At 50.3% G+C, this 12,805-nt stretch overlaps 1 protein-coding gene across 11 annotated transcripts in view; it reads left to right on the top strand.

Annotated features, from left to right (window-relative positions):
- ERC1 (ELKS/RAB6-interacting/CAST family member 1) overlaps nt 1-12,805 on the top strand; it is a 1,928,212-nt gene that overhangs the window by 916,344 nt on the left and 999,063 nt on the right. The gene's annotated exons all lie outside the window — the stretch shown is intronic.

Genomic DNA, 12,805 nt, shown 5'->3' with positions numbered 1-12,805 from the left:
GCGGTCTACCTCCCTCACCCATCCCTGCTTAACCTAAAGGTATTTCAACGCAAGGGCTGAATGCGGTGTTGGATGATCACAACTCATTCGATAACATAGGGCATGGATTGAGACAGGCTGTGAATTGACAGATCACTGATCTGATGGGCTACACAAAACTTCAAAAAGATGTCAAGGAGCTTGTAGGCAGCCAAGCTGAACCATGTACTGACAGCCTTTAATGACACCCATAATACTCTAGGAAACCAAATTGAAACTGTAGTTTTGTATTGCTCCCTATTTAGGGCTTACAAACAAAATGGTCAGGCAAGATGGTATATACCAAATTCAAACTTGCATCGATTAGTCTATCGGTTCAAGAAAGACAGAATGAATTGGCAATGTATGCATTATGAGCCTATTGTGAAAGATTGAAGGAGCGAGAAAGACTGAACTGATTCAGCAAGCTGGTAACACCTTGTGGCTTGTGTAAGTTCTTCACCATGGAGCAAGCTCATAGAGTCCTGGTGGTTTCTCCTCTACCAGCGTCATGTGCCAGGCTAGTGGTGTGTTGATCATTAAATCATAAGGACTGAGACCATGTATGTCACCTAACCAGAAAACAGGGACATTTCCAAGTCAGCATCTGCATGGTGTTCATCTTTCCAGGCTTAACAGTTCATTCCCGGCAAATCAAAGAAGACTCACAGATATCCACATTAAATATATACTTTTTTCACCTGCCAGACGAAAGATCATCGCTGGGGACAACTCTCACTTATTCGCCAATCCCAAAGCAGCCTGAGAATGGGCAGATAATTGGGAAACCATAAAAGCATTCATGAACAGAATTCATCATGGCACATACATGAGACAGAAGATCAATATGGACCTTTAGTAAAGATTCAGAATTGTCAAAAATGAAAATACAGGCTGGAAAGACCGATGCAGTGGTAGAGGTCATGCCATGGCGATCTGAAGAACAAGGCACACCATCATCAGAAACGTACGTCTCCACCTTTCACCCAGCTTTAGAGGATGAGGAACTGGAACTGGAGCATCAGTCACTGACGATGGTTATTCTGGTGACAGCTGACTGTATCGTATGACATGCACTGCTGCAGCTCTCCAATAATTGGCCCCTTGTGAGTGAACTTCTGGGAACTGGAATATTCTTTCTGTAACTACACGCTACACATGAAGACAGCCTAATTTGTGATAACCTCTCCCACTAAGGTGGGTAGTACATCATACGATCAATTAGAGGTGCGAATACTAAACAATCCACAAACATTAGTCATATAAACTGTCACAGTTCCAAGTAGTAACAATGAATGTGCAGCTTTACAATAGAGCTGAATACTAGATATGATCTGACCATATCCCTCTGTTACATATCTCCCAGGGGAATCACATCACATACATTTTAGCCTGATGGATACAGGCAGTCTTTTTAGCAGATGGGGCATTCTGAGGTGAGCTATGAGAACCCATCAGTAACTATGTTATTGACAATGCAGGACCCATAGAACATACAATGTTAGAATGGGAGGAGTTCAAAGGGATCCGCGGTTTGTGTCGTAAAACAAAAGACCAGGTAAGAGCAGTCTTAAGAAAGGAAATAAAAACACTTGACAAGAGGAAACAGTTGGAATCAGCCCATGGAAAATGGATGAACGCCCAAAGCCAACTTATTTAAGTCTCATAAATTACATTCTAAAAAGGTGGATGCCTTCTGTTATTTGACTACAGAGAGCTCATAGCCAGAAAAAAATAGCAAGGATAACAAAGCAGGCAGTCTCTAGTCATGGTTGATAAAGGACGATATATCATACTCCTCCATAAGAGCACTTAGATACATGAAAGTGAAGTGGTCTACTTAAGAACAAAATTAACGAGACATGTTCTTCCTGATATAAGCAGCTGTATTCGCCAAGCAATAATGGATCTGGACATGTTTTGCTGGAGAATTATGTTCATATGTCTAAGCTTAGGAGACATTCACGCCGTCACAAACCAAGGAACTAGAACCACCTGTTACGATCACTGAATTTAAATCTGTGGTCATTAGTCTGACAAGGGATAACATTTTAGGCAGTGATGATTTGCCATCTAGATTCTATGCAGTGGTATAGGATATGCTGGTTTAACAATTATTGGAGATGTATTTCTATCAACTACCGAAAAGTCAAGGAAAAGACTGTCCCTTTCAGTGATGTGGAGATTAGCATTAGCCAAAATAGTGTCTAGCTCACAGTTATTATTTTTATAAAAATCCCTATGAAATTACCAGGGTAGATATTTAAACCCTTGAATTCATACTACTTGATCCAACACTGCAAAGGAAAGAAATATGGTGGCACTAAAAAAACAAAAATATCTGAAAGAGACTCGTTAGTGATAGATTCCTTACCTTAGTATATCCCCCGGCGTCAGACTGGATCCGGAAGGTTTTTAGTCAGCAGTACCCCTGCGCGTCGGTAGGCATCGTCGTACGGCTCCGCATACGTCGCTGGCGTCGTAGTCACCAAGATGACGTCGCTGGAGCTACTTAGACGCGCCCACGCGCGCTGACGTCGGTTCTTTCTTTTTCCGCACCAGCAAGCGCAGATCCGGAGAGACTTTTTGTCTGTTTTCAAGACCTATTTCATTCTACAGGTGCATAGGGATACCCGGTTTTAAGTCCTGCGCGGCCTGTCTCCGCACGATGTCGGTGATGGACCCGCACCGTGAGTGTCTCTATTGCCTGGGGCACGACCACAACGCCGAGTCGTGCCCCCACTGACGGGCCGTGGCTCCGAAAACTTTGAGGGAGCGGTCCCGAAAGTGGCTGGAGGCCTGGGAGCAGTCCCGAGGGAGGTCGAGGGACCTGCCGCGGAGCCATCGCCATCATTCGAAGTCTTCGCAGTCAGAGTCAGGTAAGGCGAAGCACAAGAAGTCAAAAAAGTGTTGTCGCTCTTTGCCTTCCCCTAGCCCAGAGCTTTCCAAACTGTGTGTCCCGACACAGTACTGTGTCGCCTGCAAATGGTAGGTGTGTCACGGGCACTTAGCACATAACTGCTGCTAATTAAGAGGCATTCCTAGACACTCTGCTCTATGGGGGCCGGACGATTCACAACAAAGCCTCATTAACAAGTAAATGGTCTTTTAAAGACCTGTGAAGTACTCGGGTGCGGCTGTGTGTGTGCCCGGGAAGCTGGGGTGAGGTGACAGAGGGTGCCAGACAGAGGGAGACGGAGGGAGGGAGATGGATGGAGGGAGGGAGACGGAGGGAGGGAGGGAGACAGACAGAGGGAGGAGGGCGACAGAGGGAGGGTGACAGAGGAACAGACAGAGGAACGGAGAGAGAGAGACCGAGATCAGGAGACAGCGGGAGGCAGCGAGCGGGAGGCAGCGAGCGGGAGACAGCGAGACAGAGGAAGGGGGAGGGAGAGAGGGAGGGAGACAGGGAGACAGAGGAAGAGGGAGGGAGACAGTGGGAAGGAGACAGTGGGAAGGAGACAGTGGGAAGGAGACAGTGGGAAGGAGACAGTGGGAAGGAGACAGTGGGAAGGAGACAGTGGGAAGGAGACAGTGGGAAGGAGACAGTGGGAAGGAGACAGTGGGAAGGAGACAGTGGGAAGGAGACAGTGGGAAGGAGACAGTGGGAAGGAGACAGTGGGAAGGAGACAGTGGGAGGGAGACAGTGGGAGGGAGACAGTGGGAGGGAGACAGTGGGAGGGAGACAGTGGGAGGGAGACAGTGGGAGGGAGACAGTGGGAGGGAGACAGTGGGAGGGAGACAGACAATAGGGAGGGAGACAGACAATAGGGAGGGAGACAGACAATAGGGAGGGAGACAGACAATAGGGAGGGAGACAGACAATAGGGAGGGAGACAGACAATAGGGAGGGAGACAGACAATAGGGAGGGAGACAGACAATAGGGAGGGAGACAGACAATAGGGAGGGAGACAGACAATAGGGAGGGAGACAGACAATAGGGAGGGAGACAGACAATAGGGAGGGAGACAGACAATAGGGAGGGAGAGAGGGAGAGAGGGAGAGAGAGGGAGAGAGGGAGAGAGGGAGAGAGAGGGAGACAGGGAGACAGGGAGAGAGACCGAGAGGAAGGGAGACAGGGAGAGAGACCGAGAGGAAGGGAGACAGGGAGAGAGACCGAGAGGAAGGGAGACAGGGAGAGAGACCGAGAGGAAGGGAGACAGGGAGAGAGACCGAGAGGAAGGGAGACAGGGAGAGAGACCGAGAGGAAGGGAGACAGGGAGAGAGACAGAGAGAGGAAGGGAGACAGGGAGAGAGACAGAGAGAGGAAGGGAGACAGGGAGAGAGACAGAGAGAGGAAGGGAGACAGGGAGAGAGACAGAGAGAGGAAGGGAGACAGGGAGAGAGACAGAAAGAGGAAGGGAGAGAGACAGAGCCAGGGGCAGACAGATAGTGACCGAGACAGAGACAAAGACAGAGATGGAGACAGAGACAGGGAGGGAGACAGGGACAGACAGATAGATAGAGGCAGGGACTGGTACAGTCAGATAGAGGCAGAGACTGAGACAGACAGAGAGAGAGGGGGAGGGAGACAGAGGGAGGGAGACGAAGGGTGACAGAGGGAGGCAGAGGGTGACAGGGAGAGGGAGGGAGACCGAGAGGGAGACAGAGAGGAAGGCAGAGAGAGACAGAGGGAGAGAGACAGAGGGAGAGAGACAGAGGGAGAGAGACAGAGGGAGAGAGACAGAGGGAGAGAGACAGAGGGAGAGAGACAGAGGGAGAGAGACAGAGGGAGAGAGACAGAGGGAGAGAGACAGAGGGAGGGGGACAGGGGGAGGGGGACAGGGGGAGGGGGACAGGGGGAGGAGGACAGGGGGAAGACGACAGGGGGAGGAGGACAGGGGGAGGGGAACAGGGGGAGGGGGGCAGAGGGAGAGAGACAGAGAGAGGGAGAGAGACAGAGAGAGGGAGGGAGACAGAGAGAGGGAGGGAGACAGAGGGAGGGAGACAGAGGAACAGAGGCAGAGGAACAGAGGCAGAGGAACAGAGGCAGAGGAACAGAGGCAGAGGAACAGAGGCAGAGGAACAGAGGCAGAGGAACAGAGGCAGAGGAACAGAGGCAGAGGAACAGAGGCAGAGGAACAGAGGCAGAGGAACAGAGGCAGACAGACAGAGGCAGAGGGACAGACAGACAGAAGGAGGGAGACAGACAGACAGACAGACAGACAGAAGGAGGGAGACAGACAGACAGACAGACAGAAGGAGGGAGACAGACAGACAGACAGAAGGAGGGAGACAGACAGACAGACAGAAGGAGGGAGACAGACAGACAGACAGACAGAAGGAGGGAGACAACGAGACAGACAGAAGGAGGGAGACAGACAGACAGACAGACAGACAGAAGGAGGGAGACAGACAGACAGACAGACAGAAGGAGGGAGACAGACAGACAGACAGAAGGAGGGAGACAGACAGACAGACAGACAGACAGAAGGAGGGAGACAGACAGACAGACAGACAGACAGAAGGAGGGAGACAGACAGACAGACAGAAGGAGGGAGACAGACAGACAGACAGACAGAAGGAGGGAGACAGACAGACAGACAGACAGAAGGAGGGAGACAGACAGACAGACAGAAGGAGGGAGGGAGACAGACAGACAGACAGAAGGAGGGAGACAGACAGACAGACAGAAGGAGGGAGACAGACAGACAGACAGACAGAAGGAGGGAGACAGACAGACAGACAGACAGACAGAAGGAGGGAGACAGACAGACAGACAGACAGACAGACAGAAGGAGGGAGACAGACAGACAGACAGACAGACAGAAGGAGGGAGACAGACAGACAGACAGACAGACAGAAGGAGGGAGACAGACAAGATGGAGGGAGACAGACAAGATGGAGGGAGACAGACAAGATGGAGGGAGACAGACAAGATGGAGGGAGACAGACAAGAGGGAGGGAGACAGGGAGAGAGACAGAGAGAGGAAGGGAGAAAGGGACAGACAGAGCCAGGGGCAGACAGATAGAGACGGAGATGGAGACAGGGAGGGAGACAGGGACAGACAGACAGAGGCAGGGACAGGTACAGTCAGATAGAGGCAGAGACTGAGACAGAGGGAGATGGAGGGAGACAGAGGGAGAGAGGGAGACGAAGGGTGACAGAGAGGGAGGCAGAGGGTGACCGGGAGACGGAGAGAGAGGGAGACAGACAGGGAGGGAGACAGAGGGAGACAGAGAGAGAGAGAGAGAGAGGGAGGGAGACAGAGAGAGAAAAAGATGTGTGTATGCCGGGTCTGGTGCCTCAGTGGACGAAGGCATCCGCTTCAGGGGCCTGTGTTCAACCTCATAGTCGCAGGTTTTTTTTTTGCTCTAGCCCCACCCCCTCCCCCACAAATGTGTGGCCTTTTTTGTAACTTTCGACGTGTTGGTGCTTTTAGAAGGAATAACGCTTAACATCTTGGGTTCAAAGAGTACTTTCCTTCTCCTGTAAGTGCATTACTAGCGTATGTTCATGTTCTGAATGTTGCCATCCGTTTTATTGCTTTCGCCCATATCATTTTTCAGAATGCATTTTATGTTATTTGCCTGCTTGGGTGATGTCCATCCTTGTCTTAAGCTGTGTAGCAAAGAAGCATTTTTCCTCTTGGATTTGGATGAGGATGTCAGGGGTAGAGCTTGTGGGGCTGTCTTGTAATACCCCTCTGTTTGGTATCTATGTTTTCTGAAGTATTCTTAAGCAGGGGTGTGGAATTTTATAAAATATCTACTTGTCCATGGGGCAGTTAGCTTCATAAATCTACTTGTCCTGTAACAAAATCCACTTGCCCCTTTAGTGCCATGTAATGCGGTGACAAATTATGGCAGCAATCTCATTATATAAGAGCTCCGGAATAGCCTCTATGATTATGCCAGGGCTCCTTCCATAGTAGGGTTTGAATACTAGCAACTCTTTTATGTTGCCACGTTTCAGCAGATCTACATACTAGCGCTGAAGGTAAGCATCAGTTCCAGGGTTGGATGCCCTTTTGAGTCTGTGCAAACCTACTAATTTGCATATTTTAGGGGTTTTTACCACCTTTTATCCAATCTTTTCCCATACTGAGAAAGGTTGGAAATTTACTCCTGACAATGGCAGCCATAAAACTTCTTTCAGGGTTGGGGGAAAAATGGTTGGAGGGAAAGTGAACTTGCAAACACTCAGATTTTCGCATGAGCACATCTACACCTGCATATTAGCTCATGCTAAAATGCAGTTGTTAAATATTTTCTAGGAGTACTATTTCTTGGCCTACTTCTGTAAAGTCTTGTGAATTCATGAAAGTCGTATATCTGCACTTAATGCAAGGACATGAGTGCACTTTTGAGACTTTATTTAATAATTGGGCCCATGATTAGGTCTGGTGTTAACCATGAAATTTTGTGTTTATTAAAATTCTGTCTCTCTCTGTCGGCTAGCTTCACTATGAGTAACACAAGGAGCATAATCAACACATAGTCGTTTTGTTCAGTGCCAGGAACTACTGTTGCAATGTGTGCTTTTTGAAACCAAAACAATTTTTGCTTTTGCCAATGTTTGTTACAATGAGGACCCGGTAGCTCCCACACCAATAAGGTTTTACAAAAAACATGCCAAAACAAGTCACGCATTGACAAAACCAAAACGCTAACCAACAATTCCAGACCTATTGGCTTTACCAATGCTTGTTTTTGTTTTGTTTCCCGTAATCTTATTAAAACTGGTTACACTGATTTTCCAATATGAATATTTTTGGGAAACACTAGCACACATCAACACATTTTACTAAATGATGCTGCAGGAAAATGGTACCTAAAATATTACAGTAGTTCAGCGAAATGTTTTTGCATTTTTTGGTGAATATTTTGAAAGCAAAGAATAATCAATCTTGCTTTCAAGCTTCTGCATTTATTTGCATCTAATCAGAGAGCATTCTAGGAGCCGTATGCATAGCCTCATATTGCTAAATATTGAAAACATGTGTACACATTTTTATACTGGACCCACTGTCAGTAGTACAGTCTGAACTTACAACGTGTACTTAGATCACTCACCCTAATAATAAAGGTTTTGCATTAATGAACCATAAATACAAGTTTGAAGAGCAATAACACATGGACACAAATATTACCTTAACTGCAGGCAAAGCCTTTCCCTGATCTATAATGTGGTACTGTAAACTGGCAGTCAAAGGGTTTGTGATGTAGGGGGTTGGGCCTACTTGTCCCAAGGACAAAATACACATGGAAACTTGTTGCCCGTGACCCCAAACAATATGTCCCGGGCGTCTGGCTATAGGAATTCTACATCCCTGTTAAGTGACGGCTTCGGTTGACAGCCAGGTCACTAGGCTGAGTTTTTGTTTGCGAGCATAGTCAGGGGATGGAATTCAGTTTTTATGATTTCAGATGTGATAGTTCATCATGAGCCATAATAGTTTAACATTGTTCCTCCCATTATAAAATAAGAAAACATGTGCATTTCTCTTTTTCTCATGCAATGAACCATTCAATGGATCTTCTATTGTAGGCCCTTGCTGGTATTGTGTGGGGGTCCTGCATGCTGGAAGGAACTATTATAACTACAATAAGACTTTTTATTGGAAAGAAGCGCTATGACTTATGAAGAATGTGGTATTCAACTGTACATAATGCTGTTTAGTCGTGTTACTCTGTCACTCACTGGACATTGTTACAGGTTTCCCACAAGAGAATGGTCCATGGTTAATCAGGAAAATTCATAGCACTTTATCCTGCTTCACTGAGAAATCTCACTAGGAAATGGGGTGAAGTCAGGTTTTCAGGACATTCTTGGTGCAGTGTCTTTCTGTGACTGAAAACATCAGTCAGAATTACAGCAAGATTGACTCACCCTGCCATACTTCCAAAACATTGGTCACTATATTCCCTGTATATTACAGCACTTAGAAACGGAGAGCGGTCACATCTGAGTTCAATGCGCAGAGACCAGCTGATAAGTTGCATGATTGTTTTACCACTCACAATTTCCCCTTCCTGAACGGATTTTTGTATAACTCATATTCAGCAAGGCAGCAGGCGGACTTTGTTGCATGGTTGGAAGGGTTGGCAGTGCGTGCACCCGCCCTTTTTGTTCCCTAAACCCCTGGGGCATGTGTCAATGTGTGCATGATTATATTCTTGCTTCAGGCACAAACCTAACCTTACACCTAGTTTTGCCAGTCACTGTCTTTGTTAGAACAGATTCACAATTTCTTTATTAACCTTGCTGTGTTCTCAAATTTGCTTGAAAATGCACCATTTGTCCACGTTTTTTTCAAAATTTTCTCCGGGGGGAGAACCCCACCGAACCCCTCTTGGGTGGTTTGGGCTCGCTTGCTAGCAGGCGGACTTTGTGCATGGTTGAAAGGGTTGGCAGTGCGTGAACCAGCCCTCTTTGTGCCATAAATCACTGGGGCATGTGTCAATGTGTGCATGATTATATTCTTGCTTCAGGCACAAACCTAACCTTACACTCCCAGTTTTGCCAGTCACTGTCTTTGTTAGAACAGATTCACAATTGCTTTAGTAACCTTCCTGCTTTCTCAAAATTTGCTTGAAAATGCACCATTTGCCCACTTTTATTTCAAAATGTTCTTCCGGGGGGAGAGGGCAGAACCAAACCCCCCCCCCCCCCCCCGACGAAACCCCCTTGGGTTGTTAGGGCTTGCTCGCTACACTGCCTTACTGTGTCCCAAAATGATGCATCTCCAAAACGTTTCACCAACATGAAAAGTTTGGAAAGCTGTGCCCTAGCCGGTCGCACGCCACGACTAAGGGTGCAGGTGGCGCCGCCCCTGCGACTCCGGCGGAGCCTACACCGTTGCTGATGGCCTACCCGCCCTTTCCGGTCCATCGGCGCCTCCGGCCCAGCTGCTGAAGTTCCTGTTAGCCATGGCACGTGTCTTCGGACATTCCAGCCCCGCCGGTACGCCTTCGGGCCCCGCGGGCCCGGCTGGGGGTACTCGTTCTTCGACGTCGTCTGCTCCGGCCCCGACGTCGTCGACGACTCCGGTGTCGACGCCGAGGGACCCCTGTGGATCCAGGCCTGGATCCCCGTCCATGCCGGTTGGCCCTGTCGGACCTCCACCGGCATAGACATCGACGACACCGGCCACAGACCCGGCCGACGCCGTCCCCGGCCCTCTCCCCGGTGTGGAACAGGTGCCGGAAGGGTGTCTACCGATGCAGATTCCGACGCCGTTTGAGAACATCTATCCCTATATCCACCGACGTCCATATGTTCCACCTGTTCAACAGGCTATGGAGGATGGGGAGGACTGGGAGGGGTCTGAGGACCCTCTTGCAGCTCAATGAGAGTTAGACCCGGACTGGGAAGAGGATCCGGGGGATGCAGGTGACCAGGAGTATGCTCTGAACCTGGCACACTGTCTCCTTCTACCGTGGCTACGGAGGAAGGTGGATTGTATTCTATGGTGTTGCATAGGGCGGCCGAGGCTCTCCACCTCGAGCTCCCTACTGTGGCCATCAGGACTAACCTCCTTACAGAGGTGCTTCCGCCAGCTTCTGCTTTTACGGAGCCGCTGCTGCCCTTTAACGATGCACTCTCGGACGTTCTTTTGGGCACCTGGTCCAGGCCCAACGCAGGGCCTCCTGTGGACAAGAACGTGGCCCGATGCCATCGCCCGGCCCCAGGCAACCCCATTTTCCACTCCCAACACCCCACCCCGAGAGCTTGGTTGTCCATGCCTCAGTGTCACCAAGTGCGTTCCTTTCTGCACCTCCGGACAGGGAATCCAAGAAACTGGAGCAGTTTGGGAAGAAGATTTTTTCTTCCACCAGTTCGGGCCTGCGGTCTGTGAACACCGCATGTCTCATGGGCCGTTACTCTCATTCTTTGTGGGATACGGTTACACAAGTGCTGCCACAGTGTCCGGTGGAGGCTCAGGCAATACTTTCCCAAGCTATTGCTGAGGGGAGAGACGCAATCAAGTTCACCATCCGGTGTGGTCTTGACACTGCTGACTTGCTGGGCAGAGTGATTTCAACGACAGTGGCACTACTCCGTCATGCCTGCCTGCGGACGACTGGCTTTTCTGGGGATGTCCAGGACACATTGATGGACATGTCCTTTGATGGCACTCGCCTGTTCGGCGATAAAGCAGATTGTGCGTTGGAACGTTTTAAGGACTCAAGGGCTACGGCCAAGTCCTTAGGCCTTTCAGTTACACGCACTCCTTCCGCTTCAGCTTTTCGCTCCTTTCTTTGCCAAGGAAGGGGCGCTCAGGCACGTTCGTTTCAGAGCCACAGGCCTGCGCAGCAACAGTCTCAGCGCAGCCGGGGACATGGGACCCACAGAGTCGGGTCACGGGGCCAGCGTGTAGGTCAGTCCACAACCCCGCCTGCAGCCACTGCCTCCAAAGCTTCCTAGTCTGGTGTTTCAGGCCCACCAGACGCCAGTGGGTGGAAGGATCCCCCATCACTTTCACCAATGGCGCACCATCATATCGGACAGGTGGGTTCTGCAGCTTGTCCGAAGGGGCTACTCCCTCCCCTTCGAGACTACCCCTCCAGCCATGCCACCACAGTACCACTGCATGTCGGCGGATCCCTTGACACGTCTCCAGCAGGAAATTACGGCCCTCTTGGCCAAGGGGGCCATAGAGTGGGTTCCGACGCCAGAAGTAGGTTGTGGTTGTTACTCCCACTACTTCCTGGTTCCAAAGAAGGACAAGAGCCTGCGTCCTATCTTAGACCTAAGGAACGTCAATCGCTTCCTCCGGAAGGAGAGGTTCAAGATGCTCACACTTGCTCAGGTCTTGTCTGCCCTAGACCCGCAAGACTGGATGGTAGCGTTGGACTTGCAGGACGCTTATTTTCATATCCTCGTCCTGCCAGCCCACCGGCGTTACCTGCGGTTCATGGTAGGCCACGAGCACTTTCATTTCACCGTGCTCCCATTTGGCCTTACCAGCGCCCCTCGGGTGTTCAAGAAAGTGATGGCGGTGGTCGCAGCTCATCTGCGCAGATCAGGGGTTTCAGTCTTCCCCTATCTCGACGACTGGTTGTTGAAGGCGGGCTCGACCCAAACGGTCGTCTCCCACCTCCAGACTACGGGCGACCTCCTGCATTTGCTGGGGTTCTCCATCAACGTGCCAAAGTCACACCTGATTCCCTCTTAGAAGCACCTCTTCATCGGAGCGGTTCTGGACACTGCGCAGTTTCGGGTCTATCCTCCCGAACAGCGAGTCCGGGACATTCGGACTATGATTCTGATCTTTCAGCCCTTATCGCGGGTTTCGGTCAGGACGACCTTGAGGCTGCTGGGCCTCATGGCCTCCTGCATCCTGCTCACCAACCATGCCAGATGGCATATGCGGGCTCTGCAGTGGGACCTGAAGTTCCAGTGGGCGCAGCATCAGGAGAACCTGTCCGACTACGTCCAGATCTCGGAGGGCACTGCACAACAATTGCAGCGGTGGCTCACGAATCAGCATTGGGTCAGCGGCAGATCCCTCTCCCTTCCCCAACCGGAGCACACAGTGGTGATGGATGCGTCCCTCCTGTGATCGGGCGGCCACATGGGAGAGGCGGAGATCAGAGGCCTCTAGTCTCCGGCGGAGTCCAAGCTCCATATCAACCTTCTGGAGCTTTGGGCGATCCGACTTGCACTGAAGGCATTCCTTCCCTCTGTCAAGGGGAAAGTGGTGCAGGTGTTCACAGACAACACCACCGCCATGTGGTATTGCAACAAACAAGGCGGGGTGGGGTCGTGGACCCTATGTCAGGAGGCTCTGCGCCTCTGGACATGGCTGGAACGCCAGGGCATTTCCTTGACGGTTCAAC

The sequence above is a fragment of the Triturus cristatus genome, chromosome 4_1 (genome assembly GCF_964204655.1).
Source record: "Triturus cristatus chromosome 4_1, aTriCri1.1, whole genome shotgun sequence".
In the NCBI taxonomy this organism is placed as follows: Eukaryota; Metazoa; Chordata; class Amphibia; order Caudata; family Salamandridae; genus Triturus; species Triturus cristatus.
This window is presented reverse-complemented; position numbering and strand designations above follow the sequence as displayed.